Source organism: Propithecus coquereli, unplaced genomic scaffold (assembly GCF_000956105.1).
Source record: "Propithecus coquereli isolate 6110/MARCELLA unplaced genomic scaffold, Pcoq_1.0 Scaffold66, whole genome shotgun sequence".
NCBI classification, from domain to species: domain Eukaryota; kingdom Metazoa; phylum Chordata; class Mammalia; order Primates; family Indriidae; genus Propithecus; species Propithecus coquereli.
Window position 1 is genome coordinate 386,675 of NW_012152618.1, and position 7,012 is coordinate 393,686.

Genomic DNA, 7,012 nt, shown 5'->3' on the forward strand with positions numbered 1-7,012 from the left:
TGCAGTGAAAAGCCAAGTCACTTAAAGACACAGATTTCTCTTTCTATACACACACACACACACACACACACACACACACACACACACACACACACACACACATTCTACTCCCTTCCTTTCCACATACTCAGGGCCCTGATCTCATCCCCTATGGCCATAGCCCCTGGGCCTACTACTTAATGGGAAGTCAATAAATATTTGCTGAATGAATAAATGGAATGAATACCTGAGTTCTCTGGCTTCCAATGTTTAAACTAATTTAAAACATGACTTTCTTTTCAGATATTTTAATCCCTTCAAATTTCAAATGATTTCAAAATATTATAATTATCTTCTTTATTAAAAAAGCAGGTGTTAAAACCACTTCTTCTTCAAAAATAGCTCTGCTCCTTGGGTTTATTTGTCCCTACGTTAAAATTTTCCTTGTCTGGGTAAATGGCACAGTTAAGCACACATCTAAAGGGGCAGTAAAACACGCGTAATATATGTCCATCATAGAGATGAGCAAAATAGGAGATCAATCAAAAAAATTCATCTCAACTGATTGAGCTGAAAAGAGAGAGTTAATGTGACAGCGTTTGGGGCAGGGGGAAAGTGCCTGGGGTACAGGAGACACTTGCTGAGACCAAGAATCCCAGTCTTCACTGTATGGAATCAATCAATTACATGACACGCCTGCCAATTTCATGGCATTCACACCGATCATTAAAGTGAAAGAAATAAGACATAAGAAAACACGTTAAATGAAGACATTGTTTGACTTCTATGGATAAAATGCTCGATCTTAAAACTGGCTAATGCGTTCTCCTGAAGGATTCCTGATTGTATCCACTACTGAGGACATGTCTCGTGCAGACGCAGATTCTCATTTTTATGTATGTGGGTTGCTGCAAAAGCACAGAAGGGGAAATGTTTCATCATAAGTTCAGAAGCTATTTATTCTCCAGAATATTAAATAAGCAAGGGTTAACCAGAAGAATAGTATATTTTCAAAATTAATTGTATTTCAAAAATAAGACTAGTTTCCTATTTGCATATATAAAAACATTTATATGTCTCTCTTATAGTGGTGAGACTGACTTCTTTATATGGTATTTGGAAGTCAGTGTTACAAATTTAGGTTATCTGCATATGTAAGTGAGTAGTGTACCCCACATTGTATACATCTCCTTGCTTGTAAACAGAAGATCACAGTGGGGTCCTTGCAGAGTCATGGAGACTAAATGATCATGTGGCAGTGAAATTCCATTGTACAGGTGGTAGTTAACAGAAGCCATTATTATTATTTCATTTCAACATACGACTGTAAGTCTTTTAGCTAAAAAGAACATAAGAAAATAGTCGCCAAGACATTTTAATCTTCAAATACATAAAACAGAGACTTAAAAAGTTATCAGGAAACAACTTGGTCTTTTGTCAAATATTATCTTTGGAAATATTTTTTTTAAAAAACTTTATTCAAGAACGCATTATAGCTCTACCTGCTTGAGCATATCAAAGTTTAATAACGTGATAATTCCTACATTACTCCTTTATATTTCTGCTTACACAACTGGATGAATATTCTTGATATATGATTCATTCAAACATCCCTTCTTTTTGCTGGAGGCATGTCAATCTAAAATAGCTCATACAGTGAAAACTGAAGTATCCTATCTGCCTGTTTTCCTCTCTTAAAAATGTCTTTATTAGCTTAGTGCTTTCCAATTGCTCATCTACAGCCATCTGTGAAAGCTGAGTTGCTTGAGACAATTTTTCCTTCTTACAACTCTAGCTCTGTAGGCCATATTGACTTCACAGTATATGACTGGTACACTAACCAACAAAGATGCATGTCCAGTGTTAAAACACTGCTTTAGTGGACTTAGTGGTCTTTCATTTTATAATAAATCTGTACAATGGGTACAATTTCAGTTATAATAGTACAATGCAAGAATAAACATTTAAATTAAACAATTTAGAGTCCTCCTCTGAGTGGAATACAGCTACTCATTTATTGACATGGAGGGATTATTTGTTTGTTTGGTTTTGGTCAGGTCATTTTTCATTCCGTTTTTAAACAAATAGCTCAAACCAAGAAGTTTAGTTACACTTAACAGCTGGGCATGACTCACACCTGTAATCCCAGCACTTTGGGAGGCTGAGGCAGGAGGCTCACTTGAAGCCAGGAGTTTGAAGCAATAGAGCAAGACCTGGTCTCCAAAAAAATAAGATAAAAAAAACACTTACACACATTTTCCACCTTTCCCAAATCAGATTAATGGTAGGAACCTTCCTTGGATATATGAAATATATATATAGAGAGAGCATATATATGTGCTTTATATTTATGTGTATATGCATACACACATATATACACACACACATAAATATATGCTTTCATATGTATACTTTTTAATAGTTTGTTATGAATTCAAGTCCAGGGAGTTGAACAAAAGTAATCAAAATTAATATAATAATTATTATAATAAAATAAAACTTCGAACTATTTTAAAACTTCTTACTAACTCATATAGAGGAAGTCATTCCACCCTCAGTTAACATGAGATCAGATAATGTCTCATCATTGTTGAAATGCTGTTCTAAAAATAAAATATTTGAGCCCACCCAGAGACTAAATAAATAAATAAATAAAATGCTTAACAATAAACTAGTAAGGTTGTTAGTAGAGTCAAACATACATCTTTAAAAACTCCTGTTATCTTTTGCTAAAAGGGCTTAAAATGATATAAACACCATGAAAGGTTAAAAGTTTCCAGTTTTCATTTTTCTATTTATGCTTTTTACAGTTTTATATGACTAAAAATTTTAAGAGAATATACATATTAAAGGACAGTTCATAGGAATCTTTGTACCATGGCAAATGTAATTGTTTTCTGTTTAATCTAAGGACAGAGGATGCTATTAATCCTTTCAATCATTAGTTGAATTGGTAACTGTTTGTTGAGTTCTGGACACTGGAGAAACAAGAATGAGTGAGACAAGTACTGCCCTCTGCAAGCCAACAGTAATGGGATAGATGATTCTGTCAACCAATCACTGCAAAGTAAGCATGGTCTATAAAGAGGCAGCATGTAGCACGGAGGGGAAGAAAAAGAAGGGAACAGTCTATTTTAAGAGGAGTACTGAAGGAGTTTTCATAGATGACAGAGAAGGTAAACTGAGTCTGGAATGAAGAAAAGGCATTTGACTGATGGACAGAATGTGCAAACACAAGAGGGATCACGGGGTCCTGGCTGCAGATAAGGGGGGTGCTTGTAGGTGGAGCTTGATTAGCAAAGAGACAGAGAAGATCTGCAGAAGACACAAGAAACAGGGCCACGTACACCTTTCTGGGGCATTCACAGCTCACTGTGTCCACTTCTAGTCATTCCTCAGCAGGCCCTCGCCTAAGAGACTCATCTTCTGCTTGCCCTGCAATACAGCCTACTCATTCACTACTCCGCTCCTAGGCTTATAAGCTCCCCCCACCATGATTATGTTATGCATAAAGTTACAGCTAACTACACCTTCTTAAAATCCTGCTGACAAAGATTTCATCTATCTTCTGCCTCCAAATTATATGAGACTTCAGGTCTGAAAACCCCATTCTATACCAGGTGCTATGTTAAGCCATCCCAACAAATCTGTATGAAATATATCATAATTATTCCCATTTCATTTCTCAGAAACTGAGGTTCATGAACTACTCTAAATTCTTCAATTAGTTAATAAATGACTTTGGACCTAGGGCTTTCTGAATCTAAAATCTGTGCTCATCATGATAATTCCATACTCCCCAGAGAACTAAATGATAACTTACTGAGTGTCACACAGATCCTAAACACTTGACCATATTGACTCATGTAATCCACACAGCAACACTCTGTAATAAAGATAAGAGCTCTTGTTATTAGCCTCATTTTACAGATGTACAAACTAAGGTACAGAGAGGTTAAATGACTTGTTCAACTTCCTAACGCTAAAAAATGATGGAACTAGGTTGCAACCTCAGGCAGTATGACTGTAGACCCTGTATACTTAAGCACTATGCTACAATATCAGCAAGTAAATATATGTCACTGTCATTAGGATTTTCATTTAATTTATATGCCCACATTTTAATTACATAATAGACCACTGCCCCTTCAACGAAAATCATATCTAATTTCTGGAAAAGGATTTGCAAGCCATTTTCATTGCATAGGCTTGGTTATATAACTTGTTTAAATTTAGTGGAAAAGTCTTTTTCTCCATATTACTGAATATATTTGTTAAGATTCCATTTTCAGCCTTTCATTTTAAATAGGCTGGCTGCAATGTGCTAGCTAGAGAAAATGGTCATATGAAATCTTACAAGGATTTTAGTAAACAAAGGTATTAAATAGTATATTAAATAGTAATATCTGATCAAACTACATTGTTTCCTTAGTATTCTGAAATTAAAGTATACATAAAAATATCTAATGTATATTTCTCCTGCAAATGTAAATATCCAATAAATAAAATCTAATAAGGGAGTAGATACTCTGCAGGGCAGAAGCAGAAATTCATTATGGTTAGTGGGGATTGGTGTGTGCACGTTCATGTCAGAAACATGTTTTCTCATATTTCATTTAAACATAGTTTTCTCGAATACCAAGAATTACTTTGGGTCATAAATTAAAATTAATGCTTATTTTATTATTTATCTCTTAGGTGTAGAACATAGAAAATATTAGAGCGCATTAACCAATTTGAAAAGAAAATTATGGTCACAACTTTTCCCAGCTCCATTTGTAACATTAGTCAACCACAGATAATACCATTTATTTATATAGAGTTTTACAGTTAGCTAATAATTTCACCTTCATTACCTCATGTGGCCTTCAAAGTAATCTTATGATGAATTAGGTAAACCAGAAATTATTCCTCTAATTTTTCAGATGAGGAAACTGATGCTTAGAGATTAAAGAACTAATCAGATGATAAATGTTGAAGCTGAAACTAAAAATCTGAGTATAATTCTCTGTCCATGACCCCATGAATATCATAAATGGGTTATCAATATGATACATCTATAAGTGGAAGCACATCAAAAATTACAATAAAATTAAACTGTCTCAAAATAGAAATGAGATAAAATTTTTAGGCTTACATTGCTTCTAGATATATATGATATTAAAGAACCTGAAGATATTGAAACTTGATGGTAACTTTTTTTATTCCCTTAAAGGAGAGGTAAAATTCTATACTTCTAAATTCTGCTTATACAGAAACACATGTATACTATCATACTAATATGTATGGTAATAGATACATTTTATCATGTTCCTTTATTTAACAATTGGTTGAAATAGACTGATGAAATCTAGCCATATTTCATACCAGCAACATGAATACGTGTATTTCATACATTTTTCATTATCATTATAAAAGTACATTCTCTGTTGAAAATCTTGTATGTAACCATGTAAATGATATTGAATAAAAAATACCTACTAGTGAAGAGCCTTGGTGTTGTACATCCTGATGGCGATGGATACAGTTTATTCAGTCCACAATCCACTGAGCAATTCATCACCAAAATACGTACCATCACTGTTCATATCTAAACAGACACACACAAAAAGATGACAGGATCAGCCAATAAATATTATTTCACATAATGTACACAATAGTATCTTTCTAATATGTAGCATAATAACAATAATAATAATAATAATAATAATAATAATAGAGATCTGACAAGCAACCCAATGGAAAGTGTGTTTTCTACACAATGTGAAGTACAGCCATGGGAACATACTGTACTTAAAGTTTTAATAAATGGTAAACAATAAAGGTTAAGTCCGATTAAGAAATAAATTTATTAATAGCAGTAAATAGGTATAATGTTTCCGGTAAGCCATAAGTTTATCAATAAGGAACAAATCAAGCAGAAAACCAAACTTATTCTCTGATATGGATTTTTTTAGGGCCTATGTGCTGAGCAGTACACTATGTCTGCATATGACATTTTATTTAGTCTTCACAACAAAGCTGTGACATGGTCATCTCAATTCATAAATTTTAAGGTTCAGAGAAGTAAAGCAGCTGACCCAGGACCCTGCACTCTACAGAACATACTGCTTCACTATATCACATAGCAAGTGCAGAGCACATGTTTCTTCCTAGTTACTTGAGGTCCGTATGTCCTATAACATGAGCAAGAAATATCAAGAATGTTACATAAAGATATATCTCCTTGGTTCTATGTCTCCCCTGTAGTTCTCTAAATGACAAGCATTGTATTCTACTCGTCTTTTTATGTCAAGACAGATGTGAAGTGAGATCTCACTTTGGGATATAGTGCCTGACACCTATAAATATTTGTTAAAGTAAACGAATGAATGAACAGCAACAACAAAAGTAGACATTGGCATCTATTTTTTGTCTTGATTCACACTACTGTTTTGTCAATCCTTTAATTTACTTGCCAAAGCTATCTTCCTGTTTGCAACACAATCTCAAGAAGAAAAAATAGAAAGGATAATCTGAAAAATCATCTGAATGAAGTTCAAACATGTTCATTCCAAAAATTACACTCTAGTTAGTAGTCAGCTTAATTTAGTTCAATGAGAGCATTTCCTCAAAAACAGAAAAAAAGGTTAAATAATAAAGAAATGTTCCAGAGAGACAAGAAATCCACCTTTTGTTTCTAGATTAGACACAGGCTTGCTAACAGGACCTATACATCTTCCCTCTTCTCAGATCACAAAGGGGAGACACTGCACCAATACACGAGAAAACTGAAATCGTCAGTCTATAGGTAGAAATGGCGTGATCACAATGCCTAAGAAAAGCTGCTCTGGATTGGAAACAACCAGTTGGAAACCCTAATGGTCAGTTCTCATTTTACCCTGCAGAAAAAGCAGTACCACAGCAAGCTGCCCAGAGCTGCGGTGAGCAAACTCCAGCCCCGCTGCTGGTTTTTGTTTAGCCTGTGAGCTAAGAATGGCTTTAACATTTTTAAATGTTTGAAGCAAATTAAAAGACTTGTGTGAATTATTTG

General features: G+C 34.3%; 1 protein-coding gene across 1 annotated transcript in view; it reads right to left on the reverse strand.

Moving 5' to 3' along the window:
* CHRM3 (cholinergic receptor, muscarinic 3) overlaps window positions 1-5,571 on the reverse strand; it is a 305,806-nt gene extending 300,235 nt beyond the window's left edge. The window contains exon 1 of the mRNA XM_012660182.1: window positions 5,461-5,571. The gene's annotated coding sequence lies outside the window, so the exon portion shown is untranslated. The remainder of the gene's footprint in view (window positions 1-5,460) is intronic.
* Window positions 5,572-7,012: the final 1,441 nt, after the last annotated feature.